Source organism: Melospiza melodia, chromosome 20, assembly GCF_035770615.1.
Source record: "Melospiza melodia melodia isolate bMelMel2 chromosome 20, bMelMel2.pri, whole genome shotgun sequence".
NCBI classification, from domain to species: domain Eukaryota; kingdom Metazoa; phylum Chordata; class Aves; order Passeriformes; family Passerellidae; genus Melospiza; species Melospiza melodia.
The window spans coordinates 7,069,646-7,084,637 of NC_086213.1; the positions used below are offsets into that span (position 1 = coordinate 7,069,646).

The window sequence follows — 14,992 nt, forward strand, 5'->3', positions numbered from 1 at the left end:
ATCTTGGTGAAAAGCCTAACTTACACGGAATCTCATCACATCCATTAAATATTACACTGTTTAATTAATTCCAATTTCCAGGTTCCAGTACACATCAGGTTTATCTGCTCATCCCTACAGTAACTGGCTCCAGGCATCACAGTCAGCTGTTGGGGACGAAGGCATTGCCAAGCTAAACGTTCTTCTCAAGTGCTTTTTCTTTCCACCTCTGCTTTATAACCCTTCAAGGACTGGGTGAAACAGAGGGTTCAATGGACCCAGCTCATCAGTCCAGTGCAAACTGGAAGCAAAGGGAAACTCTCACATACTTTACATCGCATTCATCTCTTCATCTCACTGGCCATTTCTGTTCAAATAAATCTAGAATAAGGGCACTCCATTATAATTCATTCTCAAACATGTGAGCAGGACCTCTAAGACCCCACAAATCCATCTACCCCTATGAACACCTTCTTATTACTGCCATTACTCAGTTTCAAGAGGCCTCAATTCCACAGCCATAAAATTCAGCATTAACTGCCAGGTGAACTCTTACTACTTAGCCAACTATTTATTATGCTGGCTCCTTCACTACCAGGCAAACATCAGCTGCAAATGCCACCCCATGCTCTCAGACACCAGGACTTTAAATTCTGAACAGTCTCCCATAACCAAAATTTAGCATCTTTATGTTTTATTTATTCTTTGCCAGCCACAGTGTTAGGGACTTCCTGGCCAGTTAGCAGCCAGCCTGGTAAGAGCTCTGAACTTCACACATTTGTCAGGAAATCTTAGAATACAAACTGTCCTGTACTTCTCAAGCAACTTGAAACCAAGTTAACAGAGCAGATCTGGGTCTCTAAACAGACAAATGGAGGCCCAGCTGTATTTCATAACTGTGCCACATAGAAAATGTGCACTTCCAGGAACCTCGACACACCTAATGCAGAAATGATTACTTAAGAACCCATATTTAAAAATCCCTAGATTTAGTACAGAAGTGCAATTATTCACTTCATTTTTCCACAAACAAAAATTTTTCAGACTTTGGGAAAACCAGGCCTTCTTATGAGCAACCCTCTGCATAGCCAGGGCTGTGTGTTCCCTTAGAGAAAATCTGAATTTCTAGGTGAGACCAAAACAAAACAACTCCTTTAGTGGGAGTAGCTGAGAACAGAGCTGTCCACGTGCCTCTGTACAGGCCTCCATCCAAATTACCAATTCCCACTCCTGTCAGTACTTGCAAGCCTTTAATCCAAGTGAGGTTCTTCACCAACCTCCAGCTATTTCATGACGTGCCTGTCTTGGGGCATAAAATCCTAGAGAGTGTCCCCATAAATCAAGCACATTTGTTATATAATTGAAAAGGTTTTAAAGGAGAAAATGGAAAAAATCCTACTGTTATTAAGAAGAAAATTAATGATCTAGAGCACGGCAGTGATTAGCCAGATAGCTATTCTGTTTTATTGAACAACCAGACTCATAATTAAGGTGTTTTTTTCTTAAAATAATATATAAATAAACTACTGGAAAGTTTTACACAACTTTAACTGGTGGAATTTCAGAATTCAAATAAATTGCAAGCTATTTCACTGTTGGACTCTCTAAGGCCATAATTAATGTTCAAATTTGTAGTGAAAGGACACGTGACCAGTAATAAAATAGGAAAACACCTCTTTAGGGCTCTCTTGCAGTTCGTATTAACAATACAGAATACAGGAAAATAGGAGGCCAGGTGCACTTATGTTCAAAGATATCTTCAGCCTTACATACTTTGAGAAGTATTTAAAATACAAAAAATTCAAAATTCCCTTGCCTCCATTTGGGGGGAGGGTAATGGAGATGAGAGAGAGGAAGGGGAGGGGGAAAAAAGAGATCAGCTGTTCCATTAGAGACTTCATATATGAGCACACAGAGGGAGCTTCCTTTATCTGTGTATCAAACCACTGCAAATACAGGAACAGCCAGGGCAATGCCAGCAACTAAATGTGCTTTTACTTATTTATTCAGAGAGCATTCAGTGGTAGAGGAGACTGGATTTAAATACAAGTAATTGAAAGCTACCAATTTTAGTCTTGTTTTACATTTACACTCTAGGTCATGAAGGATGATCAGTGGCTGGTAACTACTAATCCATATTGATTTAAAACCAAATATAATCTGCTCTCAATTTGGTCTTATTTTCTGCTAACCAGAGCTGCACTGTCTCCAGCTGAAACATTTATTCCATTTCACAGGTATTTATGCAGCTGGTATTTTTCTTCTTCTTATGATTTTAATAAACAGCCAATGACTTTCATTAGACATTTTCTCATTTGAATCATAATGCTTGAAAATTCAAAAAGTCATGATCCATTGAGAATTTTTTACTTCATTCTTATATCTACCATACTAAGCACTTAAGTCCAAACATGTTGAACATTTAAAACAAACTCTTTCAAAAAGAAAAGTAAGCTGTAGCTAATGATTTAAAACTGAATTCACATTGCCTTGTCCTTCAAAATCTAGAGCTACCAGATGTTGGCCTCCCATTAGATCTAGTTCTTATTCACCAGCTCAGAAAAGGAGAACAAGCATCCTGAATTTCTTAAGCTTTCCCTGTTTTCTCAACTGAAATATTTTACTGATTTTGTTTTTTAATCTGCAAAAACAGCCTAAAGGTTGCCTTGCAAAGGCAGCTTCATCAGCCAGAATAATCTCTTGCTCCTCATGTACAGGGACAGACTTTCAGTAGCTCTTAGTTGTTACATCTACAATGGATTTGACTTTTGTGCAATACCCCACAAACTGCCATCAAAGACCACTAAAACCAACAAAAGCAAGAGATGATGCATCCACTTCCTACCATACACGTTCTGCTTCACTTTTCTTGGCTTGTGTACTGAGACGCTGTGATTGCTTCTGTCCACATTTTGTTTAGCAATTTATATTAGAGAAAAATCTAAATACACATGCCAAAAGAACAAGATAAACCTTAATTTGCTACCAGAAAGATGGCAGAGAAACACAAGAGAGACCTTCACCTGATCATACACAATGTTATGTGCAAAGTCCAGAAGAAACAGGTTTTCATGAAACCTTCCCATGCTACTTTCAAATTCATTTTTGCCTTCATAATCCATTATATTTCTCAAACCACTTCTGCACTAAGTTCCTTATTTGTTTATTCCTTCCCACAATAGCACTTCCATTTATAAAATTCACACTTTAACTGTTTGCACAGACCTGTTGAGCTAAGGAAACCTGAAATGAAATCTTTCCTTTTGCCAGCTCTGTGGTGGAGGATGCTGTTCAAGCTCACCCATGGCCACATGCTCATCATCCACTAATCTGGCTGAGGTGATAAAGCAGGAAAGATAGCACTGTACTGGACACAGTGCCCTGGTCCTACATCATGCTGGACCACTGTCACGTGTGCAGCTTGGACACTGAGACAATCTCCCTGCATAATTCACCAGCATTGCTGCTTTCAGGTTGTGCCTAGAGAGAGCAGATGCACAGAATGCATCCTTCTGTTCTTGCAGATTTTTGACAAAAGAAAGTCTGGATGCATTGAAGGAATAAAACAAAAAACCCTTCTTTGCTCCTTACTATAAACAGAGATTTTGCTGGTGTGGAGGGGGAATAAAACTGCACATCCCTTCTTTAAAAGAAAGATGACTTGAACCTTTGAAAGAGTCTAATAAGAACAGTATTTCCCTTCCCTAATGAAGTTCCTTGTCCAGTATTAAAGGAAAGTAGTCTTTCAGTAGCATTTCAGCCACCTCAAAGGGTTATTTAAAAAATAACATAAGGTTGTGATGTTTAAACAAGCTTTTCCACCAATTACTTAATAGCATCCAGAGGCTTCAAGTAAGAAACAGGACCCTTCATACCAAGCAATTTATAGTAGCAACACACAGAGTGAGGCAGAGGACTTGAAGGGAAGGAAAATGCTGGGGGCAAGGAGAGAGGGGAGGTAAAAACCACAAGTAAGATTACCAAGTATATCCAAAATCTAAAAACTAGAATAAAAGCCAATGCCCTTCACCAAAGCCCTTTGGAAACACAAATATTAAAAAAAAAAAAAAAAAAAAAAAAAAAAAAAAAAAAAGAAAAAGAAAAAGAAAAAAGAAAAGGTAATTTCTTCCTTGTTCACCCCATCAGATCAGACCCAGAGACCCAGCAGCCCACTCTGGAGAGCTCCTGCCCTTTGCTACCCCTCTGGTAGCCTTGTGCCCTGGAGTACTCCAGTGTGGCAGGCAATGCCAGCTGACAGGTACAAACTCATCTGCCCCAGGACTGCCTGGCACGTGAACCCACAAGGCTCTGTGAGCTGGAAGAGAAATCTCCCAAGAGAAGAAAGGAACCCTTGCTATTTTGCCTGGAAAAGGCTCCTCCAGAGAGCAGAGCCGTGCTGGGAGGGGGCAGCGACGCCCGCGCTGCAGCCGCTCTCCCTCCTCTCCTCCTGGGGCAGGGCAATGCCACGCTGCAGTGAGCTCAGCCCAGCTCCCCGTGGAAGCTTTCCAAGCTACTCAGCCTCTGACAGCTCTCCAACTGCTCTTCCACGCGGTGTTGCTTTACATTACATTGCTTTCCCTGCCAGGAGGCACTGCTGTATTACAGTACAGTCATCTAGCAAAACGTAAAACTGATTCTTGCACCTCCCAAATATCAAACGACTGCTGCTGCTGCACTCACAGCTACAAGCCCTCCTCTGTGTTACACCTTCCTGCTTTGGTGCACATACAAGGGATTTTAGTACCTTCTCATCAGCCTCCTTCCCAACTTTCTGCTTCCTCCCAGTCCTTTCTGTGGAGGGCAGCCATCCTCAGCTTCCAACCCAAGGTGCTAGGCCCAAGTCATTAGGTGCATTTTCAGTGACTGTAGCACTGAAAGGAGAAAGTGTGAAAAGTAACTGGAAACATTGTAGTTACTTACACTTCATTAACAAGCTCAGCTTCCTGTCAACTCAAAATTTTTAAAAAGATGCCGGCTACAGAGGCATTTTATAACACATATACATTTTTAGGCATTTGACTCCTAATGCTCTTCATTTCAGTGTGCTTTACATTACCTGTGGGCTGCATGGCAAAACTAGCTCCCTGCACTGCAGGCTAGCTGGCTTCCTTTCCAGTTTTCACCTACAAAAATAGCCAAGTTATAAGAGCAAAGGTCTATCTCTCTCTATTCTTCAGCAGTAGCCAGAGTAGGGCCAAAAAGAAAAAAAAAAAAAAAAAAAGCTGAGGGATGGCAGAGAGGGAGGAAAAGTAATGGCATAGAATACAGGCAGTCTTTTTCCTTCTTACACCCTGTGCAATTGTTAAAGATCTCCTGATCCAGAGGTTGCATCCAGGCCATCACTTTTAATAAGAACTTATCTGTCCTTCATCGATTTTTCAATCTGTTTAGACTTCTGCTATCCATAACACCCTGTGGCAATGAGTTTCACGTGGTAACTGCTGCCTGACAGAGTGCCTCCTCTTTGCCTGCTTTGAATCAATTTAGCAAACACAGGAACTGTGAAGGATCACTCCCTACTCCCCTTGCCATTCATGACAATACAATGCATCTGCAGTTTCTGTAATAAGTCATCTCTTCTCTATGGCAAAGAGAAATCGGAGGGGCTGACTTTCTTCTCTGGACCTTCCCTAGCCCTCCACCACCTTTGAAGGTGGTGATTAGAACTGCACAGTGCCTAAGACACGGGCACACCACAGATTTACCCAGCAGCACACTGATTGTTTCTGTTTGGTTTACCAGCTTGGGTAAACATCCAGAGTTTGTTGTTTCTTCAGGGAGTACAGCATTTCCTCCCAGCTGCCCATTCGTCTCTCTGCAAGCCTTTTCTGGGGACTCACTTCAGAGTGCTCTTAAGTAATCTGCTGAGGTAACAGGAGACATTTTTCTTCTCCCAACAACTGCTGCCAAAATTCTGTCAAATTTTTTATCCAATTCAAGTCAGTCAAAATCTCAGCTTTCAAATCCCTGCCATTTTTCAAAGTCTTCCCAAAAACACAGCAGTTTGCAGTCACTCAAAGCTCATGGCTACTTTCTATCACTTGCACACCCAGCAAGAAGGTCCCCAAAGAAGAGAAGCAGAAAGGACGTGGTTCTCTCCAGCAAGCAGGGGGAGCATTGTTGCATTTAAGTCTATACTGACAAACCAAGGAAACTTTCTCAGTCTTGTCCCAGCCAATATCCCAGTCCTAAGAAGTTTCCCAGGAGGCCCCACATAACAGTGACTGTCCTGAGGGATCAGTCAGACTTGGCAGTGCAATGCACAAATCACTACCCTGCCTCATGAGCCCCTGCTAATCCCAAAAGATGTGCTTCACCAAACAGAGCTGCTCCATATAATTGCTTGGCTTATCTCCCCTCTCTTAGCTGAGCTACCATGGTTCCTAAAGGCCTTAAAATTAATGACAGCTATGCTTGCAGATTTAACCTCCTTTACCTGTGCAGTGCTGTGTGCATCACTCGTTCACACAGCATTGCCATACACAGGCCTCAGCTGCGGTTTCTCTGTGCTTCTTATAAACAGCTCAAGTGCTGCTGAATTAGCAAACACTGGGAGGAAACATCAGAGCAGTTTGTTTGACCACAGTTTCAGAATTTCTGGCAGGCAGTTGTAACACATCAGGAGAAAAATAACAAAAAACAAAGTTATAAACTGAAATACTGAATATCAGCATACCCGACCAGAAAACAGAGCAGGTAATTTGAGCAAACAGACTCTTATGAACACACAGTTAACAAAAGTAGCACAAGATACATTAACAAAATAATAGCAACAGACATATTTTACTTCCACAGTTACAAACCTCTGCATTTGAATGAGGTAACTATACAAATAACAACCTTTGTACATTGAAATATCTACAACTACCCATGAGTATAAGACAGTGTGCAAAAGCTGGGGGAATAAACTAGCCCAGTTCAACATTTTGAAACATTCCTTTTGGTTATCTCATTTACTGAATATTCTGCACATAGTGCCTGCAAAAATACACTGGGTGTGTTAAGATCTGTGAAGAAGAATCTCTTTCCTTCAGTTTCCTAAGGAAACTATGAGGGATAGAGCATCCTTTTACTCAATAGGATGAGAAATTGCACCAAATCCCTTGCTGGAGTTCTGACATAAAGGCAATTCAGAAAGTCAGCCAGAGACCTGCCCACACCCATCACCATGACTTTCCAAGACTGGAATGAGAAAAAGTTGTGTTTAAGTTTCACACTCAGCTTCAAATGTCAGTCATCTTTATTTTCTCCTTGGAAATATATGCACAATGTACACACACATTTATACACACGTGTACAGCTCTCTTCTAATATTTCTTCTGATTTCCCTACTCTGACCCTTCTTGTGGTGCTGAATCTGAGAGATAGTTCCCCAGTTAATGAACCCACTGTATTATAAAATGCTGCCATCCCATGAGGGATCAGAACCAGCCTGAGAACACAACAGTCTGCTCACAGTAAGCAGAAAAGTTATCACTGTAAAGCAGTTTGCAAAGAGTGCGTTAAACACTATGACAAGAAAGTGGCAGTCTGTTCAGAGCTACAACAAGCAGGGAAAAAAGATTGAGTCACTTGAGTCACAGAGCTAGTTCTTTGCTGTTCTCCAGAAAGGAGTGCACAAACAGGTGAGGAAGGAGATCATATCTCCTGCCTTATACCTGGACACCTGTTGAGGCTTTGAGCTACAAAAAGTCAGCATGCATGTTTGTTCACATCTCCTTTCTCTGGTAACCAACTGAGAAGCTGCATTCTTCTCAGCATGAAAGTATCCAGCTCCAGTTGAACTTGTTTCATAGAATATCTGACTGAGAAGAATGAAGGAATGAGGATGCCCTCCTTGAGATAAATGTTCTGGCCTCTTCTGGGCATAACTCTCCCAGCAGGAATTGACAACTGATAATGTTATCACAGAAACTGCATTTATGCTCAGTTCTGTTAATAAGTTCCTCTCCTAGTTGAAACTAAAGGCTCTCTGTTCACCCAGTATCTTCTACATTTATCCTGCCATTGCTCCAGAAGCAGAACTTCTAGTGAGGAAAAGTCAGCCATAGTAAGGGAATGGGCTCTACTTCTCAGTCTCAGAAAAGGGACAATGGATGAATTGACTTTGCAATTTGAGAAGAGTACTTCTTATCATCTAGGACATTTGCATGAAACAGCTTCTCCAGCTCTTGTTTTAATGAATAAAGGAATCAAATCTCTCAAAACATGTTGTAAATAACCACACAGATTTGCCATCTGAAACAGCTATACATGGCTCTCTTTCCATATCCACCATTTACAAATAAAGATTTTTCAAGTGATCAGCTGGGAAAGCTGAAGTGGGCAGAGCTCAATGTGCAGCCAAACTGAATCATCAAGGAAAAATTTGGACAACAATGTTGAAAGTCTTGGAGACAGTTTGCAGTGGCTTCACTATGTTCAGTTTTTCCTTAAAGAAATGCTTTTCTAGCAAGCTGGTAATTTTCCTGTTGTATCAAATTCCTTGATACGTACTTGGGAGAAAATTTAGTTGATCCATGATCATTTGCATGGCTTATTTTAGCTGTGAAAAATTCAAGTGAAGAGATGAAGAAAGTTGCCCAAAGTGAAACTGGCAATTGCAGAGCTCAGGAGGGACCCCCATCCTCACTCCCCTATCTCCTTGCCATTCTGCAGCTACAGGAAAGCACAGGCAAGAGGCCCTCAGCTGAAGGACAGTGGTGGAGTGATCTGGCTTCAACCACCTGAGCTCAAGCTGCTGCTCCCAGTGCAGCAGAATCATCACATCCATCCTCTTCAGGGAGCCCAGAGCTGCCCAGCAGGCCCTGGGAGAGCTACACCCCGGGATCTATCCACGGGCTTAGGCAGAAAGTAGTATCCAAGGTACCTATCATGGTAACATCTAAATGCAAGTATCAGAGCACTTTACAGACAAAAAGGGCTTTCCCCCAGGCTGTTTTAAATTTGCATGTTCCTGTGTAGCACTGAAGACAGCAGCAATGGTGATTCATTAAGATAATGATTTAAGTAGGAGGCTTAAGAAAGTCAGGGTGGATTAACATCCAGAGGGCTGCACTGGAGCTTCTCCACTCCAGGCTGCCACCTTCCCTTTTAAGGGAGTGGAGGAATTCCAAAAGTCAAGAGAACTATGAATTAACAGCAGCTATATCACAACTACAATGTAGTGAAGCACAAGAGCACCACCTCTGCTCCAGCCCATCCTCCTTGGGAAGGACAAGCACAACATTTTATGCTGCAGGAAAATTTTCATGGCATTTTAAATTATTGGCAATTATAAATTACTGGATTTCCCTTACCTTGATTAATTTGTTAGTGTAGGTTCTCCTCAAAAGAAAGGGATTGTGGGAATTTCTTTTAAACCAATTTTCTATCCACCTTAAAAACAATACATATTTTCTTCCAACCAGTTGTCTTTCCCCACTATTGAATAATCAGATGGATTTGATAAATTGATTGCTCCCACATAATGATGTAAATATACACATTGGGAAAAAGCACACAAGTCCTTTCCACACCCCAGCTTTTAATCAAATGGTGATCAGTTACGGGTTGAGACACGCGTTCTGTCCGTAACACCAGGCTAAGGCTCAGACAGCAACAGGCACCTCAGACTTCATCCCTGCTAAGACAGAGGCCTTTGTACCATGATTTTCATATTTACTTTCAGTTGCCTTTTAGAGAGATGTACAGACAACCAGCCAGGCTATTCTGCTGCTCACTCAGAATGGCTGCATAGGGCAGCCGGTGTGCATTGCCCACTCACCGCTAGCTGAGCTTGGTCTGAACGTCTTCTAGGCACTCTATCCCATGCTGATTCAGAACAGAATAGCTCCCTGGAATGCAATTACAGAAACAGTGAGGGTTTGTCTTAAAAAGGGATTATTCCAGAACAGCTATTCCTCATTAACTATTCCAAATGGCCTCTTCATTAGGATGATGAAGTTCACTGAGAATAGCTCCTCCATTCAATTTGTAACTTACCTTAAGTCTCAATCAATGATCCTATTTAGATGAGCCCTTGGTGCAGCACCACACACCCCTAACACTGGCTTCACCAACAGAAACAGATTCACAGTTGCAATCAAAGTAGAGCTGCTGCTGCATCTCAGCTGAGTTTAAGTTGGGCAGATAACAGGATCAGGAAATATGTTTAAAAAAATAGTTGTTTCAATTACAGATCTCATCATTACTGCCTGTGACATTTTGTACTTTACTAGTCTTAGCATCTGCTTTGTTCAAACTTGGTTTATTCCTTAGATATAGAGAGACCTTAACAGCAGGGAAATTTTGAGTTCTGGAACTTCTTTGTTTATTAAGTTCTTAGCTTGCAAGATTTCTCATCCAAAAGAGCTGAGAAAGTACCTGGCACGTCTTCGATGCTTATTGAATACATTAAATAAATCAAACGTTTTATGATAAAATTCCACTCCCCCACACCAAACAGATGTAAGTGCAAGTCAAGGAGTCTTGAAAAATTGCACTAAAATTGATTTTGCTCCAGTTTTCCCCAAAGGAAAGAATTTGAGTATGGGTTGAGACAAAAATACGGAAAATTTAAGCTATCATGAACAACTGAAAAGAGGAATGGAGAAAAGACAGAAGTCAAAACTAAACTTCATATTCAGCATGCATAATTTATATTCTCTTCAGTGTTCTACATGAGAAGCATTCCTGGACTCACATGTAAAGTGGGAGTCTTTTTTCTTGGGCACACCATACTTCTCGAGAAAAATGCAAGATACCTTAATACTGGTGTCTCCTGCCTACTCAGGGGAAATCACAAACCACAGAGATCCTGAGAGGATGGAAAAGACAGGACCCAGCACAGCTGAGGATGTCAGTACCAAGGGGATCCTGTGTCAAAAAATAGGTGATCCAGTCTGCCATAAGTTGATCACAGTATCAATATTTCAGCCTTCTTGTGCATACAGGCAATCTTAGTCCATGTACATGTGGTGCATGTGTGCAAAACCAGCACAGTACATAATAATTTATAAGCAGCTTTTATGGGTTCTTTTCCCCATAGGAGAGAAAGTTAAGAGAGACATGATAGAAAGGGGTAAGGGCAAATATAAATATTTGCAAATCAAAAAAAAAAAAAGCTGAAAGAAACTGAAACCACTTCCAGTCTCTCCCTCCAATAAATTCCACACTCTCATGGTCTCTGGCACCTGCTCCCACAGCACTAAGAAAGAAACAGTGAGACATGAACAAAGAAGCTCCCACCTAAGATGACCAATGTAATCCCCTGAGAGCACATTTTGAGGGGAAAACCTTACCATGAAAGCAGAAGAAAAACAAACACACACATGCACACACACAGCTCCACTGCTGTGCACCATTAGCATCCTCCCCACTTTCTATACACATCCAGTATCAGGAGATTTATATTCAGGCCAAAAGCTCATGCTGGCAGGAGAGGAAAGTAGTTTGGAGAAGAGAAGGGAAGGGAAAAAAAAAGCCTACAGTTCCTTGGCTTGTGATCAGCAGGCTGGATGCATTCTGTGGAACTAGGCCAAAGCATGGGTTATTATATTCAAGAGAACATCTGAATCGCAGCTCAAGGGAGCCGAGTCTGCGGCTCTCATTTATGCTGTATATCAATTGAATATCAAACCACATTTTCCGCCTTCTGAATAATAAAGCTTAATAGTTTGGGACTCCCATATGGTCTATTGTTAAAATATTTCCAAACACTGACTGCTGTTTTATTTCTGAAGGAAAGATTCCTCTTTCCTCTTTAAGCTTCACTTGTTTAAAAGATGCTTGTAGCAAAAGCTAAATATATTTAATCTTTTAAATATTTCCAGAGTTTGAACTAGGGCTAAAAAATGAGGGGATAAGGAAAAGAAAATACATTTTGAAACTAGCTTTTTTCTTTTTAATGTCACATGCAAATGTTTGTTCCAGGCAGAAGCAGCTGGTGCCACCAGGCTCTGCTGTTCAGAACAGGGGGTGCAGAAGCTTTCAGAAGCCATGAGTTGCTCTAACAAAGGAGGGACCACACAGACTCAAGCCATTCACAAAAGGACCCAGGCCGATTATTTGACTATTACTTACAAGGAAGCTTGGCCAGTAACGTAGGCAATAAATACTGGAGAAACCTGTTCTGTGCATAACCCAGGTTTGTCTTTTCACAAGTCCTGCTCTCTAATTAGCTACTCATTCCTCGAGGGCACAGCTGATGGATGGAGTGTATCAATTTGGTTTACTTTTAAAAGTCAAAAAACTTGCTAAATAAATACTCTGCAGTGCTAGGAACAGTCACTAGTGCTCCTTCCTCTTCCCACCAGAGAAGGGTATACCTGCTTTCTACTTTGCAGAAGAAGACTCAGGGGCAGAGAGTCTGCAGTGCCCTGCTCAGAGCTGGGATGAGAACTCAGCAGTGCTCAGCTTTTGATCCTGCACTCACCCCTGCTCCATTTGCACAGAGGGACCCAACTGCTCTGCAAGCAGAAGTGAAACCCTGCAGCACTGCCTGGCCGTGCACTGCTGTGACCCCCCAGCCCCACCTCACCCAGCCCCTGAGCTCTCCAAGGAGCTCCTCCTGTGCTCTGGGACAGGAGCTCTGGGAGTGGCACCTTCCCCACACCTGCTGGACACTCAGCCAAGCACAGGGTGCTGAGCCAGGCACCACCAGCAGTGTTATAGCACAGAACAGAGCTGTCCTACAGCCCAGGGAGCTAAGCAGAAACTTCTGCTCCCTCCTCCTTATCTTTTGTTCTAGCCCTCATTGCTGTTTCTCATTCCTGTCTCCTACTTCCCTCCTTCTGCCGTGTGTTCCCCTCCCCTCCAAGGCCTGCTGTGCTCCACTGTACAGGGCTTCAGTCAGCTGTCCCAACCCTGAAACTGGTTGCTCTTACTCACCAGCTGCCTCCTCCCCAGAAAGGAAGAAATTCCAGTATTTCCGCATTTACTCTTATCCCAATTCGGGCAGAAAAACTGAAATTAGAGACTATGCAGAATGGAAGTTCACAAGTTTAAAAAGAAATTTAAAAAGAAAGAAACAAAAAAAGGAAACCTATTTATGAACACCAGTGCATTTTGTGTCATTTGAAATGGAATATTTTACATTACTGAAACCAAAATTAGTTCATTTTGGTTTGGTGACCTGACCTGAGAAATTTTGTTCTGAGTCAGTGCAATGTTGAGCTGCTCTTCTTCCCACAGTGCTGCACTGCCCCAGTCACTGCAGCTTGGCAGCCCTGGCCCCACTTCTGGGCGAGACTCCCGTGCTGGAAGGGAATTCCCAAAGCACACACTGAGGTCTCCTGTGGCACAGCATGGCCCCTGGGAGACCTGTGCTGCCATTTGGCAAGGCAGGGCCCTTGGAGCCCAGCAGAACAGGTACTTCAGTCAACAGCTCTCTCAGCAGTCAAGGATGACCTGAAATCCAGTGCAATGTTTTGAACCAATCCCAAGTGAAGCCTTTTAGATCAGTTAGAGAAAAGCAAAACAAAGATGTATTCCCATTCAGGCAGCATAGACAGGTCAATGTAACGCTTCTGGTAAAAGCTAGTTTATTAATTTTACAGGTGATCAGAAATCTAGCACTGTGCTTTTCTAGGAGAAAAACATTGTTTCCATTTTAAAGAAACTACACTGTTCCCTGAAAAAGCCACTCCAAGGAAAATTCAGATCAGTCTCCTACTGACCATAGCAGCATTCTTACAAACTGGCTTAAAAATAATACCACGAACAAATCTCACTCCTGCAGAAACTTCCTTAGCAGGGAACTTAAATTATAGCAATATCAGCACCCTTCTGCCTCCTGCACAGCTCCAGGCATGACCTGAGGACTGTAGGATTCAGTTCATCAGCAGAGTTTAACGACTAGTTTAGAGTCTGACAAGTATTGAACCAGGGGGTTTGCAACAGATGTCTGACCAGTCAATACCTTGCTGCTTCCAGCCAAGGCACAGGCACAGCTTTTATGAGCAGTTGGTAGAAACAACTGCTGGTGGAGCTGCTGAAGGCGCCGAGTTCTGCCCCAAACATTGGGGGTGCTACCAACTCATGCTCAGCAAACAGTTCTTAAAACAAGTGGAGAGAACTCAGAGGGAAGATTAGTATGAATTAGTATGCACAGAAAGCTATCTTAGTAGTTTTCCTGTAGACTCTATAATGCAGCTCTTGCAGTGTGTGTTCTTCCCCCAGGTCTGTATATCTGAGAGAAGGCAGTGTGTGTGTCTGTGTGGATGGATTTGATTTGCTCTTGAAAAAAAAAAAAAAAAAAGAGAGACACTTAGCCTGTAGTTTCAGAGCTGGAAACTGCAATAAACCTCTCTTTTTAAACCCCATAACCTTGTGACTGTTTTATAGTTATAAGGAATCATAACCAGAGAAGGATTTAGCCTAACAGTGATCTGCCCTCAAAGACATTAATCTGTCACATCTAATAGAAGGGGAATAAGGAGACAAACTTTTCCTCTAAGCAATTCAAACAGATGGTGTATGGCTATGGTGGGAACTTACTGTAAGTTGCCCCTGTAACAAGGGTAAATTTGGCAATGCTGCACACCCAAAGATGCTATTTACAAGTCAGTGTGAGAAATATCTCTGCACAATTTCCTTGTGTTTAAAAACCTGAATTCTCTACAACCATATCTCACCACTTTTGTGGTTGACACATTCAACCAGCTTTCCACCCACTTTTTCACCCCCTTTTTGCCAGCAAGATTGAGTCTCTTGTTTGCAATTTTTAACTCTTCTCAAAGTAATTTTTTATTTTTGAGGGATCAGCCGAAGATAATTAAGTGCATCATGCCAACATGTTAAAGCCATTTTCTACCAGTATCTCAAAATTCTCTTTGTCTGGGTTTATAGTAGATTCTTTCTTACCCTACAAAACACACCGAAGTTTTCAGTTTAGTTTCTCTTTCTTTCCTTCTTTGTATCCTCTATAGAAAATAAAAGGTTTATTTTCTCTCCTTCTCTCTTCCTCCACCCCCAACCTCAACCCCCAATTTCTCTTTTCTAGTTTTATCATACAACTTCTCTTCCCTCAGAA

The 14,992-nt window shown here is 41.9% G+C and overlaps 1 protein-coding gene across 5 annotated transcripts in view; it reads right to left on the minus strand.

Annotated features, from left to right (window-relative positions):
- The window catches only part of HIC2 (HIC ZBTB transcriptional repressor 2), a 71,966-nt gene that overhangs the window by 22,315 nt on the left and 34,659 nt on the right, over nt 1–14,992 (minus strand). Inside the window, exon 2 of one of the 5 annotated variants that reach the window (XM_063172859.1) lies at nt 9,746–9,815. The exons of the other annotated variants lie outside the window; for them this stretch is intronic. The gene's annotated coding sequence lies outside the window, so the exon portion shown is untranslated. The remainder of the gene's footprint in view (nt 1–9,745; nt 9,816–14,992) is intronic. 5 annotated transcript variants of the gene reach the window in all.